We start from the raw sequence: 19,833 nt of genomic DNA, 5'->3' as shown, positions 1-19,833 counted from the left end.
GTGCCTGGCACATAGTGGGTGTTCCGCAAACACGAGCTCTGTCTTTCTCTGTGTCCTCCTCTCCCTAACATTAAAATGATTGGCTACATTACAATTTTGATCTAAATCAGAGTACTTTCCTAGTGCTGAACCCACGCCCTAGAAACGCATTTCCCCCAGACCTCTGTCTCTCTGCAGACGCCGAACTCAGACAATACCCACTCTTTCCAGTCATTGAGAGGGATATGGCTTTGGAGTAATAGGGGGAAAATATATCATGAGTAATATTAACAAAAACCCTCCATAAAAGTTGGCCCACGGCTTCTCAAATTCTTGTGGTTTATCATCTAAATGGAAACTTGGTCTCCCTATGGCAGATGGCAGTATTGTAGGGGCCATCTTCTGCCAATCATCTAGGACTGTTGATGGAAAAAATTAGAAGATATCATTGCAGAGGAGGATAGAGACACTTAAAGAAATTTACCCAAAGAACACGAAGAAACAATATAATATCAGCAAACGTCAAAGATCTTGTTATTCCCACTTGTGAGTCCAGAATATGGAACGGAGAGAGGTTTCCAAGGGTCTATTTATTCAGTACATTCAGAACTGAAGGGCAAGGCAGTGGGAATTACCGCCATCCGTCTGAGTCTTTTATCTCGGCTGACTTTTGAGAAAACTGCACCCTGCCCTGGAAAAGTGAGTAACAGTTGAGAATCCTCTGTCAACATTGCTGTTTCTTTTTCTAGCACCCCTGATTCCACTCCCCGTTATTAAGAATGTGACAAAAAGAAATGGGCAATGTAGTTCAGGGATGGAAGATGCATGGTGCCTCTCACCTTAGATCCTCTGGCTTTGCTTCCCTTCTATAAAATTAAAGCCTAGAATTTCAGAGTTAGAAGAGAAATAGTCGATTTTTGAATCTGACCACCTCCATGGCCACCTCCCACTTTTTTTAATATGTAGATGGCTAGATGAAGGTATAAAGGGATTAGGGGCAGAGGCAATATTAGAAGAAATAGTTTTATGCTCTGAGCATGATGTTTTTTCTATAGTTACCACCCGGTTTAGGATGAGTTTCTTTCTGCTGACTCCATTGTAAGCTGGTTCTGACTTAAATGGAATACCTCTTTTTCTTCTGATTTTCATCCTTATCTCTTTTATTATAAATATTTTTATAAATCTAATCTTTGTCTTCTTTGTGTTTGGTGTTGGAATACATATATACATATATACATGTGAAGAAACACTGAGGGTGATAGCATCAGCCAATTGCATGCTACAACATTGTATGTAGTACATATTATTAACAAGACATACAAAGCAAACAAACAAATGATGGTCTTTACATCTGACTTTCTGTAACTCAAATAATTTATAAATTGGAGGCTGTGTGTATGTGATTATGCTCTCGCCAGTACTAAGTGATTTAATAGATAAGAACAGACAACCAACATAGGAAGGCTGGTCTCACCATTCATTGCTCCTGAGCTCAGTTCATCAGAGCCTCTCATAGTCAACTTGTTGTGTCTTATTCTACACGAATCTGAGCAAGAATTGATTTAGATGACCAGTGGAACCAGTTATTGCTTTTTTTAATAGAGAAGTATGATGAGCATGATCCACAGCATATTTTATTTATCAACTGATAACAGGAAATAAAATGAAAAAGGAAAGTTGCCCCAATTAAAATTGATTTCTTTCACCTTCATCTCTTGGGTTCTGGCCTGGGTTAGTAAACGCCACGCTTCTCCTAGAAGATGTTGCCTTTCCCGCTCATCTAGGCACTCAGTACTTCATGTTATGACCCCAGAGATGTGCCGCCATCCAAGCCCTCTCCCAACGTCTCCCTAAACCACACCCTCCTGTCTCAATCTCCTTGACAAATGGAGTGCTCAGAAGGAGGCTTAATCAGATAATTTTTTTTTAGTAATGGCTCAAAAAATGATCTCCAGAAGTTCCACAGGGTAGCATCGGGCTCATTCTAAGAGAGAGATTGCACTTCAGTGTCACAATCGGAGAGAGAAGCCGGAGTAAACACATTCAGGGAGAGACTGCGCAACCACGTTGGGATTGGCTGAAAGCAGTCAGTGGGCTTAGAGTGTGCACTTTGGAGCCAGACAACAGTGGCTTTCAATTTGCCAGATCTCTACCTGAGATTTTGAATTAGTTACCTAATCTTTCATCGCCTCGCCTGACAACTTGCTAAACATGCATAATCTTTGGCACAATAACTAAATCAGAATTTAAATTTGACCTATTTTAAATTTTAATAAAACTTGCATGAAGATTAGAACTTATGAAGTACTGAATTAGGATATCCAGACCATTGTCTACCTACTTTTTAAAATGATAATAATATCTACTTCACAGGTGCGTTTCAGAATGACTAACACTTTCCATTAGGTAAATTGTGGGTGCTAGTGTGTATTTATCTATAGGAGGATGTGAAGGGTCATGGAGATAGAGTGGTAAAAGGACTGGGTTCCTAACGAGAACACTCACTGTCTGAAACCATCAGCAGCTCCCAGGGAGAAAGGTGTGCTATTCCACCTGTGCAAAGACTTACAGCCTAGGTGTCTGCAGCGTGACTACGAGTCAAGAATGACTAGATGGCAACACATTCAGACTCTGCTTTTATTATATTATATTTTGTTTTTTTTTAAGTAGGTGAATCCAACATCGAAATAGAAGTTGGACTAAATTATTTCTGCAGACTCTTTATTTCTCTAGGCCTATACAGGCCTATCATTTTGTGTCACCTCTTTTGACATTTTGGGGTCAAATCAGTACCCCAACTCCCACACCAACGATATAAATACATTTAGGAGAATCAGGCTCTATTAGTACGGGTCTGTTAGGCAGATGTGCTTCCTGCCCTCGCCCACGGATGCTGTAAAGCAGCTATGGTGCACATCCTCCGGCAAGCCTTCTCTTCACTCACCCATCCTTATGTATTGGATAGGGTGTGGGAGTGTTTTGGAGCTACATTCCATCCATTTTACTTAGTCTGGGAATCAGAGCTCCTCCCTGCTCAATGCTACCAAGAGATCCTATGCTCTCAGCCACCCATCATTCTCCAGGTGAAATGCACGCTTGTCACACCCAATGCAAATCACTGTGTTCCACAGCACGTAAGACAAAGAAACATAAGTGCACAGTTGTGAAGAAGCCCAGAGGAGCACAGCCTGATGGCTTCGACCTCCTGCTTAGAGTCCTTTCTAATGACTCATTGTTGTTTGCAGGGAGCCCTGGTGGTGTGGAGCTTACAAGTACTGGGCTCCTAATGAGAACATTCACAGTTCAAAAGCATCAGCAGCTCCAAGGGGGAAAGATGTGCTCATCTACCTATATAAAGATTTACAGCCTTGCAGGTCCTATGGTGTCTTGTAGGGTTCTCTGAGTCAAGAAAGGTCAGCAGTTCGAAATCATCGCCCATCTTTTGGGAGAGAGATGAGGCTTTCGACCTCCAGAAAGAGTGATGTTCTGGGAAATTCACTGAGTCAGTCCTTTCCTGTCCTACAGGGCCACTATGAGTCAGCATTGACTCATTCGAAGTGGGTTTAGTTTAATTGTAGGTTAAAGTTCCAAAAGCTTAACAGGGGCTGTAAATCCCTTGTGATGTGTCCTATAACTACTTCTCCAGTCTCTTGTATCAGCTACCTCCTACTGAGTAACACCTTATGCTGGCATGTGGTGCTTAAAAACAATAAAGGTTATCTCACATGATTACTGTGGGTCAAGAATTCAGTAAGGGTGTTGTCGGGTAGCTTTGCCCCAGGGTTTCTCATGCGGGCATAGTCAAGAAGCCATTGAGTACAGCAGTTACCTGAAGGCTTGATGGGGCCTGAAGAGTCTGCTTCTGATTTCGTAAAGTCACATACCTGGCCAGCAAATGCTCACTGTTGGCAGGAGGCCTCGGCTGCTCTCTCTGTTGTTCCCTCCAGAAGCTGCTTGAGTGTCCAGTCACCATGGTGCCTGGCACCCCCCAGAGGGAAGGATCCAAGAAAGGGCATGGCCCACACTCTAATGTCTTTTTGGACCTATCCATGGAAATCTCACTCTATCATTTTAAAAATTCTCTATTACACAGATTTACTCAACTCAGCAAGGAAAGAGACTGCACAAGGGTGTTAATATGAGATTACAGGAGACCAGAATCACAGGATCATCTTGGAGGCTGGCTACTACTGCTGTCTGTGTTCTAAGCAGTTTAGTTGAGGGACTTATATTGAACTCTTTGAAGTACTGTACTCTTTCTAGCCTCCCAGATATTGTACACACAGTTACTCCACAGAAATCATCTCACCTAGATTTTTCTATATTTCCATGACACATCTTAGATGTCACTTTCCTTGAGGCATCTTTCCCGAACCCTTGCACAAGCAGCTTAAGTGTAATTCCAGAAGCGCTCCCCTTCTTTACATTCTGTGTCTCCTTCATTCAAAACACAAAGCACAGTTGACTGTAATTTTCATTTCCTCAGTTCCCCCTAATAAACTTAAATTCCACAAGGACAGCACTCCCTCACTGCCTTTGAGCTGATGCCGACTCAGAGCAACCCTATAGAACAGTGAGCCTGCCCCTATGAGTCTCTGAGACTGTTACTGAGCGTAAGCACTAAGCGATCAGCACTTCTTTCAGGATATCACTAGGATCCCATCTTATTCTCAGAAACTTTCCCAGACCTAGTATTTAGTAGACGCTCCACAGCTCTTGATTAACAGAAGTATGGGTGAAAATGGAGAAAACATTCTGATTTAGTTTGAAAAAATCAGTAGCATTGGAGGGGGGAAAAGTATCTGTAGTAGGAATATATGAAAATTGCTTTTGAGCAAAAGTACAAAATCAGTCTTCCCTGGATAGTGTTAGGATTCCAATTCCTGCTGTATTCTAGGTACTGCAACATCTACTGCCATCACCCTTGGTGCTGGAGTGGTCACCCACTGGGTTGTGATCGGTAGGCCAGAGTTACGTCTGCGAAGAGTTACAGTCTTGGATATCCCCAGGAGCCACTCTACCTGCTCCATAGCATCGCTCTGATCCAGCAGCCAGTTTGGGGTTTGGTTTTGAGTTTGGAAGCCTCAGATATTCTGTCTAAGGAGATAGAAAGATAAGAGCAGGGGAATGGAGGGGTAAAGATTAAGAGAGAGAATGATGTACAATGGGGCAGAAGCATGGAGACAAAGTTGATATATTTTTGGAAAAGCTTAGGAATCACATAGAAAAATGATTTCAGAGATCCTGCCTTTAACTTATGGGCTCCAATGTTCACTCGCCATCTGAATTATTCAGCAGCTTTGGACGGTACGTGACACATTTCAGATCTCCTTGGGACCATGTTTTTAGATGGCACAGTCACAAATTTAATATTCTGGTTTATACCATCCCTTGTATTCAGACCATATAATGATAGCAACATTGTAGAATTGCATCATAAGGGCAAAGGTGTCAGAGATTATCCCTCTGGGACCCTTCACCTTTGTCCAGACCCTTGGGTGTTTCTCGAAAGGGAGCACAGTCAGAATCCCATGAGAATTGTAGCCTGTCCTGAGAAACTGAAAAAGAGGATGGAAGGCACGCCGACAGAATTTTCCATTTCAACAGCAATTCAGCAGCCACCAAGGAACAGGCCCTGTGGTTTGCAATTAGGGCCCAAAAAATTATGAAATGCATTATTTTGGGATAGTATTCCTCCAAATGTATTGTCTTGTAGAACCAATAATTCTTAACGTGTTTCCTGAGTGAAAAGCTCATGGGAAAAATAGGAAGCTCCTTGCTCAAATATGTTTGGAAAAACAAGGGTAAACACGTTCCTTAACTATGAAGCATACATATCCCCAAAAGGTAAACAACCTTCCGAAGCTTGTTTGATCATAGAAACTCTTGAAGCACTAGCTATCTAGGAATGTTCATGGAGATGAGCATTTTTTAATATCATTTAAGTTTTTGTCATTGTTGAGAATAAGGACAGCAGAATAGAAGTCAATTCAACAATGTCTACCTGCACGATTCAGTGACACAGCTGCCATTCTTGGAGTTAGGCAACTACTCTCCTCTTTTTGCTTAGTTGCTGCTCATTAACATAAATGCATTGCCTCCTAAACTTTCCATCCAGTCTAAAGGGTGGCCGTGGTCAGTTTGACCCCAGATAAATAGATCCTAAAAAGGCACAATCTTCATGGCAGATAGTCTTTTACTAGCTACAAGACACTAGTATTTGGCTTTAAGAAGAATTCATGGGGTATTTTTGGTTTCAGGTTTTAAAATTATCTCAGAGCACTAGTTCCAGGGTCTTATCCAAATGTTGTGGTTCCAGAAGTCTGGAATCCATTATAATTTGAAATTCAGTTCTGCATATTTTCTCATTGTGATCAGGATTTTCTCCGGACTCTGGTTAAAATGTTCGGTTGTGGTAGCCCATTGCCATTCAATACTGAAGGAGCCCAACAGTGGAGGTAGACAAATAGTAAGGGACATGCAAGCAAACAAATTTCAGTTTAGAATATTATGAATATCTCGATCACAGTGATGACAATTTATAGTAACACAGGAGGGACGCATATACTCATGACCAAACATTAACTGAGCTCTGCCCAACAAGCTAGTTGGGCTCAAACATACAACACAGTGGGAAATATTATTCATATACTAAAGCTCCCACCTTTTATAATTAAGTGGAAGACTCGTGAAAATGTAAGCTACCAACCAAATCGTTGCAATAAGTTTCTATCATGAAATATATGTCCTGGAGTGTATTTTGAAAACTATGTTGAGATGACGACTGTTAAGACAAGATGGACCTAATTTAGACTTTAAACTAAGACTTGCACAGCATTTCAAGTAGAAAACACTTCATAAGAAAAATCCCTGAGAGTTGAGAGATTTTGTTATGTAGGAGTCACTAGAAGAATAATTATATTTCATAAATGGTAAGTAGAGTGTCCAGCAGTACATAAGCCCAGATGCTTAACATTGTTTGAGCTCCGAGCAAGCATGGCATTATATGACTCCTTTAAAGACTTTCTCCACATTTTTAAAGAACATTAAAAAAAAAAAAACTTCTTTTGAAGTAAAAAGGCCCACCGAATCTTTTGCGTTGTCCAGGCGGCCTCTCTACTACAGCAGGTGGCAGAACCCTGCAAACTTGACTTAGATATTTGTCCAGGGAGACGATCCTCATGACAATGTGTTGCTAGTCCAATGGTCTCAAAGTGCTGGCCTTTCTGTCAGCTCGCACTCTGATGCTGGCTCCTGGTGCAAGTGCTGGAATGCTGTGTGCCTCCTGTCACCACCATGGTGACATGGGCTCCAGTAGCTCCAATATCCATAGAGTCCGTAGCGTCTGCCTACCACAGCGGTCACTGACAAATCTGGGTGATGCTCACTGAAAATCGTGGGGGGTTAACCACCTTTAGAAGAAATTCTCATCAAGAGATACAGCTGAAGACAAAGCACAACAGAGAAATTCCCTGCCCTTCCTCTTCTCCCAATCCGAAATCTTTGTTCAAATCTACTGTGACCCTCTGTGGTCTCGCCAGAGGCATCTTCCATGGTTTAGATTTAGCCGTCTGCTTAAGACAGACTGTGCACAGTTCAGTCATTCACCACCTTGAATTTGTTTGCCCTTCTCTCCTGTCTCCTGTCTCTTTGCCACCCTCCAACCCCCTTTCTCTCTTTTGAGGATCAAAGGACCGAGACAGTGTTCATATGCAGGCATTGCATCAAGCTCTTGTTTTCAAATTAATGAACTTATGCAGTGACTCTGCTAGGGCAGCTGAATAAAGAAAGTCACAAGGAAAAAGGGACATTTTCAGTCATTGCTAAGGAAGAAAAAAAGAAGAAATGAAATTCTAGAAGAGAAACAGAGCAGGCTTACACAAGAGTTTCTATCCCTAAAAGGCCATATAGGTTTGGAAAGGTCAATAGTGGAAGAGAAAGACCAAGCCCTGTCCTGTTGACAATCAGCCACAAGAACAATGCCAGCAGACTCCCACCCTCAGCACAGATTCACTAGGAGAGCAACACATCCATCCTAGTTTTGTTGTTGACTCAGAGTTTGACCTTGAGATAGGGCATTTCCCTGTTTTCCCCCCTCTTATGTTTATTAACATGTTTATTAATATATAATTTATATATCACACAATTCAACAGTTCAATTAATTTTTAAAAAGTTGTGTCATCATTACCACTATCAATTTTAGAACATTTTCTCCTTTCTTATATTCATTGTTGTTAGCTCACCATTTCCCTGTCACCTCCTCTACCATGTCACTAGGAAAACGATTAATGCAGTTATTGTATCTACAGATGTACCTGTTTTATATTTCATAGGCAGAAAAACATACAAACCAAAAACTATACAGCAACGACCAAAGAAAATAGAGAATATCTTCAATAGAAAAGAAAGTAGAAATATTTTCTTAACTAGAACAAAAGGGAAATCAAATGATAGGGTGCATCATATTAACTTAAGGGCATCTATAATAATCCACTTTACAATGCACTCTGTCAGACAGCAAGCTATTCACAGCCCTGGTCCATGTTCACCAGGGGTCCCCAGCACTTTCATCTACCCGGGGACCCTGTAACTGGAGTTTGCCTGTCAATGTCATCCATGATCCTCTGTGAACTGCACAGATTAAACTCGCGTTCAGATTCCTTGTAGGCTAGCTGTAGTGTTCTCGAATGCTTTGTGCCCTCTGTATGTCTACCGTTTCGAGCTTCACGGCCAGGCTGTAGATGTGTTTCAGTGAAAAACACATAAGGCAGTGAGCAATTTCCTCTTCCTAGTACAATGGCCTCTCCAAAGGTCAAATGTGAAGCTTTGCTTTCCTTCCTCATGCGCCATTCAGGAACAATCAAGAAAATAAAAGTATGAAAGGTCCTATGTGGAAATCTAATTTTACTCTCATTTAAAATTCAACAGGAACATGTTTCTCAAGCAGGGCCCTGGAAACTGGAGCCAGCAAGTGACCAACTTAAACCCTCTCATCCACTCTACCAGCCAAACACATACATGGCGTCATCATGCCACCTCTTTCTTTCTGTCTCTTTCCTTCCTTCCTTCCTTCCTTCCTTCCTTCCTTCCTTCCTTCCTTCCTTCCTTCCTTCCTTCTCTTCTTGTCTCACCCTCCAACCCCTCCTACACACACACACACACACACACACACACACACACACACTTTTTTCTAGTCTGGACAGGGAGGGTGTTATGAATACAAAGGAGAAGGATGCAGTCAGTGATGCCTTTGCAAACTTAGCCAAATGAAAGCTTGTCCTCGGCTTCCATGATCACTACCATCCAGTGCCCGAAAGTGCTATAGGGAAGAGCAAAATAGTATGGGAACCCAGAGGAGACAGCAGAAAAATGGACAGGCTTTCACGAGGGAAGAGGTGGGGATGAGAGAGATTAAACTAACATGAAGGGTCTAGAGAGACTCCTAATGGGCGTGGAGAGGGACGGAAAGGCCTCTGCTTTACATGGCTTGTGGAATAGCAGAATCTTTCCACTGTGCCACATTCTCCAAGCCAGGTGCTTTGGGCAATTGAGGTGGGAGATGATAAGGTCAGTTTGGATGTACTGAATTTAAAGTACCCAGGTGACACTGTCAGGTGCAATCTGTCAGGAAGGTTAGAGGTTCGAGTGCACCCTGAGGTACCTCAGAAAAAGTATCTGGCGATCTGTTTCCAGAAAACCAGCCACTGGAAACCCTCGCGAGCACACTCCTTCTCTGACCTATGTGGGTGGCAATGAGCCAATTCCATGGCAATGGCTTTGATTTTAGGCAAGGCGTGTGTCTGGGGGCTGAAGTCAGAGCTTGGTCTATATGTCTAAAGATGAAGTTTAAGACAGTACCAAATTAAAAAAATAAACCTAGAAGCAAATATTTGTGGAATCATGGGGTTGTAGTTGGACCTCAGCTTTAGTAAAATGTGACTGATAATGATCCTTATATTTAAAAAAAATTAACTGAATGAAGGAGTGGCCCTAACGGTCAGCTAATGGTAGGTGGATAGTGAAACCAAACTGAAAAGTACACAGGGATTCACTTAAGGAGAATAACTCTGTCACCCTCCAATACCACTACCACCGTAAGATGGCTCAATAAACACCTTTTCTGTGGATCCTCAGAACATTCTGATGAGAAGGGCAGAGCGGCTCATCCACAGACTAAGACGTGAATAAACATCGCCAGCACCACTCAGTTATGGGGCCAGAGGGAAAGGCAGTGTCTGCAAAAGCCAAAACAGATTTTCAAAGCAGTTTCTTTTCCAGCCTCTGCAAAACCTGCTCATTCAATTCCCCTTCTGTTCATGATTTTGGCTCCTGAGACAGGGCCTTTCTCTGGCAGCCCAAAGCTGACAGTCTCCCAAATGCCAGAGGCTTGGAGAGCTCCTTGGGGTAAGGTGTCCAAAAGGACAAGGCTCCCAAGCCTCAGAATCTTTGCTGAGCTCCGGAGTTTCCGAAGCTGCCTCCTCCTTCGGAGATACTGAGTTGCAAATGTGAATTGTGGGAATTCCTAAACCACCGCCACTTGGGTGTCCTCAGACCCTGGGCTCCTTCCTAGCTGCTGCACGGTGATTAATTACAACGCAGCCAGGCAGGGTCTCCATGCGATCCCAATTCCAGAGCAGCTACGACAGGACCATTTGGAGCAAAGACCCAGCTCACAGTCTCGGCACCCTTTATTAGTTCATCACCAAAGGAGTTCTTATGATCAGAAAGTCATCTCATTCTTTTATTTTCTTCAATTTAGAGTAGGTGGAGAGATGCATTAAGGACCAAGTGTGATGGACTGAGAGGTTTAGCTTCTACATGGCTGTAGTCCTGGCTCTGAACCTCACTGCCTATGTATGGATTGGGTCCAGTGATGACTTCTCTCTGAACTCTTTTAAGGTGACTTGCTGAGCATAGTATCACTGAGTTTCCCTTCTTCAAAGCTATGCACTGCATTACATAATACAGCCAACACACAAATGTGTCTGGAATCTCTATTGGAATTATGATAGTTCCCTACATGCACAATGCATCGCAATGTTTTCCCTTGAACTTTCCCTTCTGCCTGGAATGATTCTCCGCCTCCCCCCCACCCCACACACACATATACATAAGATCCTCTCTGAAGAAGGCTTCATCACCATTGGACAGTTCCTCAGTGTGTCCTAGGCTCACCAACTATGACCTTCACCACTGCCCATAGCAGTCTACCATGATCCCTTTATCTGCTCTTCTCCCTGAGTAGAAATGATAAATACCTGCTTCTTTATTTGAATAAACTTGACTTTCCTCAAGAAGAAACTATAAAATTCCAGTTTTTACGTGCAGTTATTTCCTCATGTGAGTCTAACAAAACCTCTCTAAAGTTGGCGATGGTATCACAACTCATAGAAAGTCCCCGAGTGGCACAAATAAATAGTCAAGCGCGTAATAAGAAACCCACCGCTTGATGTCAGGTTGTTATACTGTGGTGTCTTGGGAGCTGCTGTGGCATCGGAAGTTATGTCACTGGTATTTCAACCTTTCTTGCTGAAAGTGATTAAGACTTGAAGTACTTGCTGATGAAGATCAAGGATTGCAGCAATCAATATGGATTATGACTCAATGTAAAGAAGACCAAAATTCTCACAACTGAGACAAAAGGTAACATCATGATAAATGGAGAAAACAGTGACGTTGTCAAGGATTTTGTCTTGCTTGGATCCACAATTGATGCTCCTGGAAGCAGCAGTCAAGAGATCAAAGAGTGTTGCATTGATAGTATGCTGCATGAGATCTCTGTAAAGTATTGAAAAGTGTGGATGCTATTTTGAGGACTAAGGTACACTTGACCCTAGCCCTGGTATTTTCCATTCCCTCATATGCATGTGAAAGTTGGACCTTGAATAAGGAAGATGGAAGACAAGAAGGGGTATTTGACTTTGGTGCCAGCGAAAATATCGAAAGGGCTGTTGACTGCTAATCAAACAAATAAATATGCCCTGGAAGAAGGTCAGTCAGAACACTCCTCAGAAGAACAAATGGACAGACTTCATCTCATGTACTTTGGACATGCTTCTCCGTAGAGCTCAGTTCCTGGACGAGATCATCATGCTAGGTCACATACAGAGGCAGCAAAAGAGAGTAAGACTTTCGAAGGAATGGACCGACACTGTGGTTGCAGCAATGGGCTCACCATAGGAGGACTTGTGGGAAGAGCATAGGATGGAGCTGGGGTTTGTTCTGTTGTCCATGGGGTTGCTATGAGTCAGAACCAACTTCCCAACAATTAGCAGCTGAAAGGATGGCAGTTTTAACCCACCTCGGAAGGTGGGTCTAGTTATCTGCTCCCCAAAAGTCACATTTTAAAAGCACCGTGAAACCATGCTCTGTTGACAGCACCTAACAACAGTACGAGGATGACCCTGAGCCCATTCATAATGGGATGAAACCGAAACCCAGGAGTGCCCTGCTCTAAAGAAAAACTCCTGTTACCAAACACTGCTCAGGAGCAGTCTCAAAGGGCACGTGCTGGAGAAGGCAGAGACTGACTTCTTATCAAGTGTGTGTTAGGTTTGGTATAAGCAAAGATGAATAAGGTAGGGCCCGTGTCCACAAGAAATTAGGCAGTGAACAAATGTAGTGACACATATTCATTAAATTATTCACTTTCCTAAGATCCTCCAAGGTTTCAGAAATCAAGCTAAATATTCATATTTATATAACCCTGTTTTGGAGGAATTAATTCCTGAATGTAATTAATGATAATGCAAGGTAGAACATTCGTGCTCTGCATTTGTGTACTATTTACTTTTTGTACAGTAGAAATATATTCACCTTAATCAAAGACAACGGCGAAAAGAAGAAGAAAAAAAGATAAGGCAGGAAGCATGACTTACCTGCATCTGTTTATACATCTGTTTCTCTCCATTCATTCATCATCTCTAGTTTATTTCCTAAAAGAACAGTAATGATCAAGTGATGTAGGATTTTTGAGATGGAGATCGTAGCTATATTTGGAGAATCAATTGCATTCTCATTCTACTTGGGATTTGTAGTGGTAACTCCTCGGAATATCTTTAGCAGAGGGATCACCGAGGTATTCGCTGGGAAGCCACAGTTCAAATGGATGGGAGCAGGCGAGTCTAGGGCTGAGAAACACAATAAAATCAGAAGGGGAGAGGTGTGCACAAACTAAAGTCAACTTGTTTCTTATTTGCATTACCTTCTCAGCTCGGCTTGTGTGTAGGACACCTCAGTAAGGGTGTTTCTTGAGCTGTTGAGTGAAGCAGAGAAGGAAGAGAATAATCACAAATCCACAGATGTACTTTTCTGAAACAGGGCATTGAGATGAATATTTGTAAGAAAACATATCGCTAAATGTTGCTCTTTTGGATTCGGACTATCCCTTTAGCTTCAGCTACGGAGATGTGTTTATTGCTTGGATGAGATGGGGGAGAAGGGGACACTCTGCCATTCTACTTAGTCAACCCAGGCTTGAATACTGCATCCTCTTTCAAGAGTCCTGAAAAACCTCACTTGTTATACGAAAGAGTACAGTTTCATTTTGGTTGCAAGCAAGAAACCTTCCTGGGAAGGGTGACTCATAAGCTGGGATTTGAGAACCATCTTCCCAAATCCCAACAGGCTTTGTTAGTACAGATGTTGTGGCGTTATCATGCTACATAGAAGGGAACTACCGCTGCGTTGGGAAGCAATCCTCCTTCAATTTTGAGTCCTAGGGAGCCAACTGTGTGTGCACTGCAAATTACATGGTGTGGAGAATCATGTTCACTGCATGGACAATGGGACTAATAACGCGTTTGGGAGGGTAGGTATGAAGATTATGTAGACTTCTCATGCATAAAGCCTAATTATGCTAATAATGGTGGGTGAATTATTGTTAACTGCAATTAAGTTAGCCCCCTGACTCTTGGTGACTCTATATGTTATAACAATAGAACTAGACCACAGGGTTTTCTTACCTAAAATTCTTTAGAAAAGTTCAACAGTCTTTTCTTCTGCAGAACCACTGGGCGGGTTTGCGCGGCTGGCACCAGTTAGTTTTCCTGGGTCAATTTGTAGGCACTCAATAAACCAAGATCATTATTAGTTGCTGCTTCCTCAAGAAGTTGAGACTCTTTTACCACTTTGCAACATGGAGCACCATGTTCTGACCTGGTAGAGCAATGCAATTTCAAAGCCCCTGCTGAGAACGAAGGACCAGCATTCATCTTCAGTAATTAATACATGCCCTAGGGGATGCTTGGTATTGGAGAAGGGAGGGGAGAGGGCTGTTTGTCGTCTTTGATTGAGTGCCTTCTTTATCCTAAGCTCTTCTGAATGTCAGGGCGAGTTAATGAAGACATGTTGTACACCCACTGCAAATGCCATGAAAGAGAAAATGCAGCCAATTCTACCACTGTCTGTGTAGATGAAATTCTCCGGTACCCGGCCAGTGCAGGGGAAGAAATGAGAACTGTATTAAGAGATGGATGAGGAGGCGCTGGTTACAACAGCAGAAAGGACTGAGGAGAGAGGTCCTCTGCCATCTTTTTTGCATTTCTCCTTCATTTTTCTGCCTTCTGTCCCTATGCCTGGGGACAGGGGATGGGTACAAGGTGCCTCTACCTACTCTACCTCTAGGTAATGAGATCAACATAATTCTGTCTTACTAGAGTGCACTCAATGAAGCTCCGAGTGCTTTTTCTACCCGCCCCCCAGCCGTAGTCGCCCTTCTTACTAAGCTTGTGATGAATTGAGCAAGGAAAGGAGGAAGATAAAGGAAAGAAAAGCAATCAATACCTGTCCCAGGGTCGCTCTTACTGCTCGGGGACTGGCCTCTGCCAACAGATGCGATGTTCTTTAGCACAGCAGCACTCAGCACGCTTGAGATCTCCAACTGAGAACAATCGCCTGATGTGGGGTAAGCCATATGATCTAATGCCTCCACATCCCTCTCTCCAGCCTTCTCTTATGTAAGTGAAATGTCTGAAAAGTGGCAGAATGAATTATCTCCCCCCCCCACAAACTCCTCCTTCTTTTATGACACAGCAATTTGGAGGGACCTCAAGAGGGTGGCTGACCAGGTTAAGAAAGTCTGCAGAATGGTTTGGGATCCTTTGGGGAAAAGTGTCTCACATAAATCTCATCGATGATGACTCTTTTTTTTCCTAAAAAGGAAACAAACAGGTAAAACAAACTCCAGAGTGATTCCTACTGTGTGGCTGTAAAATGAGCTCCCCTGTCCCACACCCACACCCACACCCATGCTTCCCTCGCACACAAACTGAGAACAAAGTGATCTCTATTTTTAGGGAATTTTTGTTCCCCTCTATGCTTCTAGAAAAGGTCTGGTATGCTTCAGACTAGAGTAGACAGAATCATTAAAAGTGAGGATTCTACTCCACAGCCAATGTCATTTCCAAACAAAGAATGGCAGTAAAATCAGACAAAGACATTTTCCCATGAAGAGGAATGGTATAAAGTGATAGTTAAGTGCATTTTGCACTGGTTCTGGAGTCATAAATGAGTGCAAATTCTGACTCCTCCCTCATTCAACTAATTTGATTTCTCCAAATTTTGGTTCCCTTATTTGTCCATCGGTAATGCTAATAGTAATAGCCAATAGCCATTTGCTTGAATGACGATTTGCATGATATTTTTAAAGAGGTTAGAATCATGAATTGCTGGATCCAGTTCCACATACCAACAAAAGTACAAGTGTGATAACGCTCTTCTACAGGGTCTGCTTAATTTAATTCTGTCATTTTGAAATGTGTTGTGTCACCCAGTAAGTAGCAGGGAATTCTGCTGCTATTGTTAGTTCTGCATTGAGCTGTTAACCTCAAGGTCATCTGTTCAAGCCCATTACTTGCCCTCTGCAGGAGAAATAAGAGCCTGTCTGTTCCCATTGCATGCTGAAAGTGAGGAGGACTTGAAGCACTTCCTGATGAAGAACTGTACTCTTCAGTATGGATTATTATAACTCAATGTAAAGAAGACCCACATCCTCACAACTTGACCTCTTGGTGAAATCATGATAAATGGAGAAAAGTTGGAAGTTGTCAAGGATTTTGTCCTGCTTGGATCCACAATCAATGCTCATGGAAGCAGCAGTCAAAAGATCAAAAGGTGCTTTGATTAGGCAATCTGCTGCACAAGACCTCTTTTGAGTGTTGAAAAGCAAAGGTTTTAGTTTGAGGACAAACTCGGGTACACCTGACCCAAGCCATAGTATTTTCAGCACCTCGTGTGCATGTGAAAGTTGGACATTGAAACAAGGAAGACTGAAGAACTAATGTGCGAGAAGTGTGGTTTAGGCAAAGAACATTGAAAAAATATCATGGACTGCCTAAAGGACAAACTGATCTACCTTGGAAAAAGTACGGCCAGAGTGCTCCTTAGAGACAAGGATGGTGAGACTTTCTCTTACATACCTTCAACTTGTTATGTAGGAGAGACTTGTCCCTGGAGGAAAACATCATGCTTTGTAAAGTAGAGGGACAGCGAAAACAGCAAACCTCTCAATGACATGGATTGACACAGTGGCAGTGACCTTGGGCTCTAGTCTTTGAACAATTGTGAGGCTGGCCCAGGACTGGGCAGTGTTTGCTGCATTGCACACAGAGTTGTGAGGGGCAGATGCTGACTGGATGGCACCTACCAGCGATAGCAACATCTGGTATCATGAAGCTTTAGAGCCTGAGAAATGCAGAGGGAAGTTCTATCCTATTCGACAGGGTCACTATGAGTCAAAACAGACTCAATGACAGTAAGTAGCAGACACCATGAACATTGACTCTCCCATTAGAGGGGCCAGAGCCAGTAAATTGCAGCGAAAAAGAAACAACCACAACAAAACTTCAACGATGTCTAGATCTAAACTCTTGACTCTTTCCCCCTCGCTGTGCTGGCCTTAGCTGGGGGTGGCTACATGTTTTCATTTTGTTTAAGTTGCATTATTTAAAAAATATTTACTGATAAAATCTGGGGGGGATTTTAAGTCAATGGGTGTATTTTAAAGATTAAAATTATGTACAGAAGTTACTATAAAGAGGGATTAGATGTCTACCTGTTCTTTCTGGGGTTGTGGTGTGGTGGGGGGGCACAAGCAGATCCGTACTTCCTAATGATACCTTGTCCTATGGCAGAAAGCCCCTGCAGTACAACCAAATGCTAACAGATGTCGTTTTAAAAACCATTGGTGATTCAACAGATAAAAAAGATTGTCACTTGGGTTCACTGTATTATAGAAGAGGAAACAATGAAGACCATTGACAGAATGCCAAACAAACCCCCCCTTCCAAAGCACCAATAATCCTGGAGTCACCAATCAGGCAGAGAACCAGGCTGGCTAAGACAGTCTCCTTCCATCCTCTAGAGTGGGTGGATGGGAAAGACATTCTCAAGCAGTAACTCCTGATGAAGAAGAGAGCAAGCAGGAGAGGGTAGAAATGACAGACTTTGAGGAGCACCCACGCCAGCTGATGAAGATTGCCCACAGCAGTAACAAGGCATGCCAATCATGTGTGCCTTTCGTATGACCGTGTGAGTGGCACTCTACGAATACATCTGTAATCTTCATCTCCAAAACCATGTCTATGCCTTATCATGTAAAACATCAGACTAATCCCTCAATGCAGTGCTCCTCAACACCGGCAAGACCATCAACAGCTTGAAACACTGTCACACACTAGAGGAACCCAGACAGGAGACCCAAACGCAGCAGAAAAGGGGACTCTGGGTGAAGATGAAGGGATTGTGGACTAAGTGTGGACTTTACTAATAAATGTATAATAGTGGTTAATAATAGGCGATTGAGTATGGGTCTTTCTGTAGAAGTTTCTGTATTGTTTTCACAAGTTTAATTTTTAAGTACCGTTGGCATTCAAAGGACAAGTGGAAGCCAAAAAAGATTTGATATAAACATTCCTTTAGGCACTGTTGTACCTTGCTGTCTCTGGAAAGAGATCATATTTATTGCTTTTGGACTTGTGTCCCATCTTAATCCAGAAAATGCTCCAGGTGACTTATAAGAAGACATAAAAAATTAAAATTCCAGGAGCTGGTATGAGGAAGGAGGCAGGTGAGAACCAACTTGGCTTAGGGTGGAGAAACAAATTTTAGAGTCATGTGACCCTGTCTCCAACCTCTGCTTCCTTGGTGAAGTTGTGGAGCCTTTTTGTAACGCTAATTCTTCTCGGTCAGGTGTGTTTAATGAAGAGCCAACTATACCTATACAACATGCAATGTAGTGTAGGTATAGATATACATTTAAAGCAACAATAGATAGGTACTTCACCGATATACCTTATTTTTCTATGTTCTACAGGGTGACACTTCAGTAACCTTATGTGTGTGTGTGTGTATGTTGCTTTTACAAACATAAATTAAAAAGTTTCATAGGTAGTTAGAGTCTCAACAAAAGTCTTCTTACTGAGAACCTCTCACAGACAACAGTTCTTTTCATCAATTTTCATGTAAAATGTCCATTTTCTCCTCAAAACAAGACATTAAGAGGGAGGGCCTGATTGGTGGACAGAATATGAGCATGAACACAAATTTCTTAACTGTTCCTTGTCTTTTTTTCCCACAAAGATACTGGTACTTTCTAAAATTAAGCAGGGATAAGAGATGTGCAATTTAATATTCCAGCGTTAGGGATTAACCTTTTTTTTTAAAAGCATGGAAGTGCTGATTGGTTGAGAAATATACACCAGTCTTTGAGGATCAGTATTAATCAAAAAAACATTCCTTTATGACACACTCTTGCAATAAAGTTGAAGTAATAAAAAAGTCCCCTGGGTTTGTTTTGTTTAGGGTTTATCCTAGCAACAATTAGCACAATCGTTACAGCAGACAGTGGAGGCCGATAGATAAGGATTCATTCAATTCTGGCTCCTCTACGTACCACATGATCTTGCTGACATTGGTAAAGTTTTCTGAGCTTCACTTTATTTTGTTTTTCTCTTCAAGACAGAAGTCATTAAGAACACAAATGGATAAGGTTTATGGAAATAAAAAATGATAAACACCACATATGAACTTTATAACAAGGAGCTGGACACGAAGCGCTGGGCACTCACAGAACTATAAGTGGTACTCTTGTATTCCCTTTCAGTCAAACCTTTGTTTCTCTGTCTCTAAGAACTCAGCACAGGAATCAGGCAACGGAGAGAACTTTTGACTGGGCACTGCAAGACCTGGATTCCTTTTATGCCACACTCACAAAGTTTTACTTGCATGATTGTGTTAAAATATTCCTTTTCTAACCCCAAAGTGTCCCATGTATATGCTCCAGAATGTTGTATTCCATGGGAGACAAGCCTGGTATCAAACTCTCTTAGATCAAACGTAGAGGCTACAGATTTAGGTCAATGGAATCTCCACTCCATTGTATCTGGCTGTAGGCTCAGCTTGATCCGGATCTCTAAACACACACACACACACACACACACACACACACACACACACACACACACATACATACATATTTTAAATCCACTGTCTTTTCATTGTTTAAATTGGTTCTTCTCATTATTGGCCTCATTTTCAAGGTTCGTGGTGTGGCAAGATGGTTGACATCAATCCCAGATCTAAATTCCTTCAGCTTCAATTTCAGTGAAAACAGAACATTTTTGTTGTTTTTTTTTTCTAAACAGATTCAGCAAAAAACCCAGGGCTGGCTCTCATTGACACAAAGTGCTTCACGTGAGCATCTATGAGCCAATCAATGAATCACTGGGGGCAGAAGGATAGAACATCCAGGTCATGAATAGGAAATAGGAGAGAGACATCATCTTTTAATTCTGCCTACCAAACATTCCCTAACAAAAAGCAGGGGTCTGGCTCACAAGAAGAGGTTCAGTAGT

The 19,833-nt window shown here is 42.2% G+C and overlaps 1 long non-coding RNA gene across 1 annotated transcript; it reads right to left on the bottom strand.

Moving 5' to 3' along the window:
• Positions 1–12,866: 12,866 nt before the first annotated feature.
• LOC142457943 (uncharacterized) lies at positions 12,867–15,032 on the bottom strand. The gene is made up of 4 exons (XR_012786395.1): positions 14,765–15,032; positions 13,945–14,137; positions 13,185–13,235; positions 12,867–13,110 (listed from the first exon to the last, which is right to left on the bottom strand). It is a non-coding gene; the product is annotated as an uncharacterized LOC142457943 (long non-coding RNA).
• Positions 15,033–19,833: the final 4,801 nt, after the last annotated feature.

The sequence above is a fragment of the Tenrec ecaudatus genome, chromosome 10 (genome assembly GCF_050624435.1).
Source record: "Tenrec ecaudatus isolate mTenEca1 chromosome 10, mTenEca1.hap1, whole genome shotgun sequence".
In the NCBI taxonomy this organism is placed as follows: domain Eukaryota; kingdom Metazoa; phylum Chordata; class Mammalia; order Afrosoricida; family Tenrecidae; genus Tenrec; species Tenrec ecaudatus.
The sequence above is the reverse complement of the archived record's forward strand: the minus strand, read 5'-3'. Positions and strand labels throughout refer to the sequence as shown.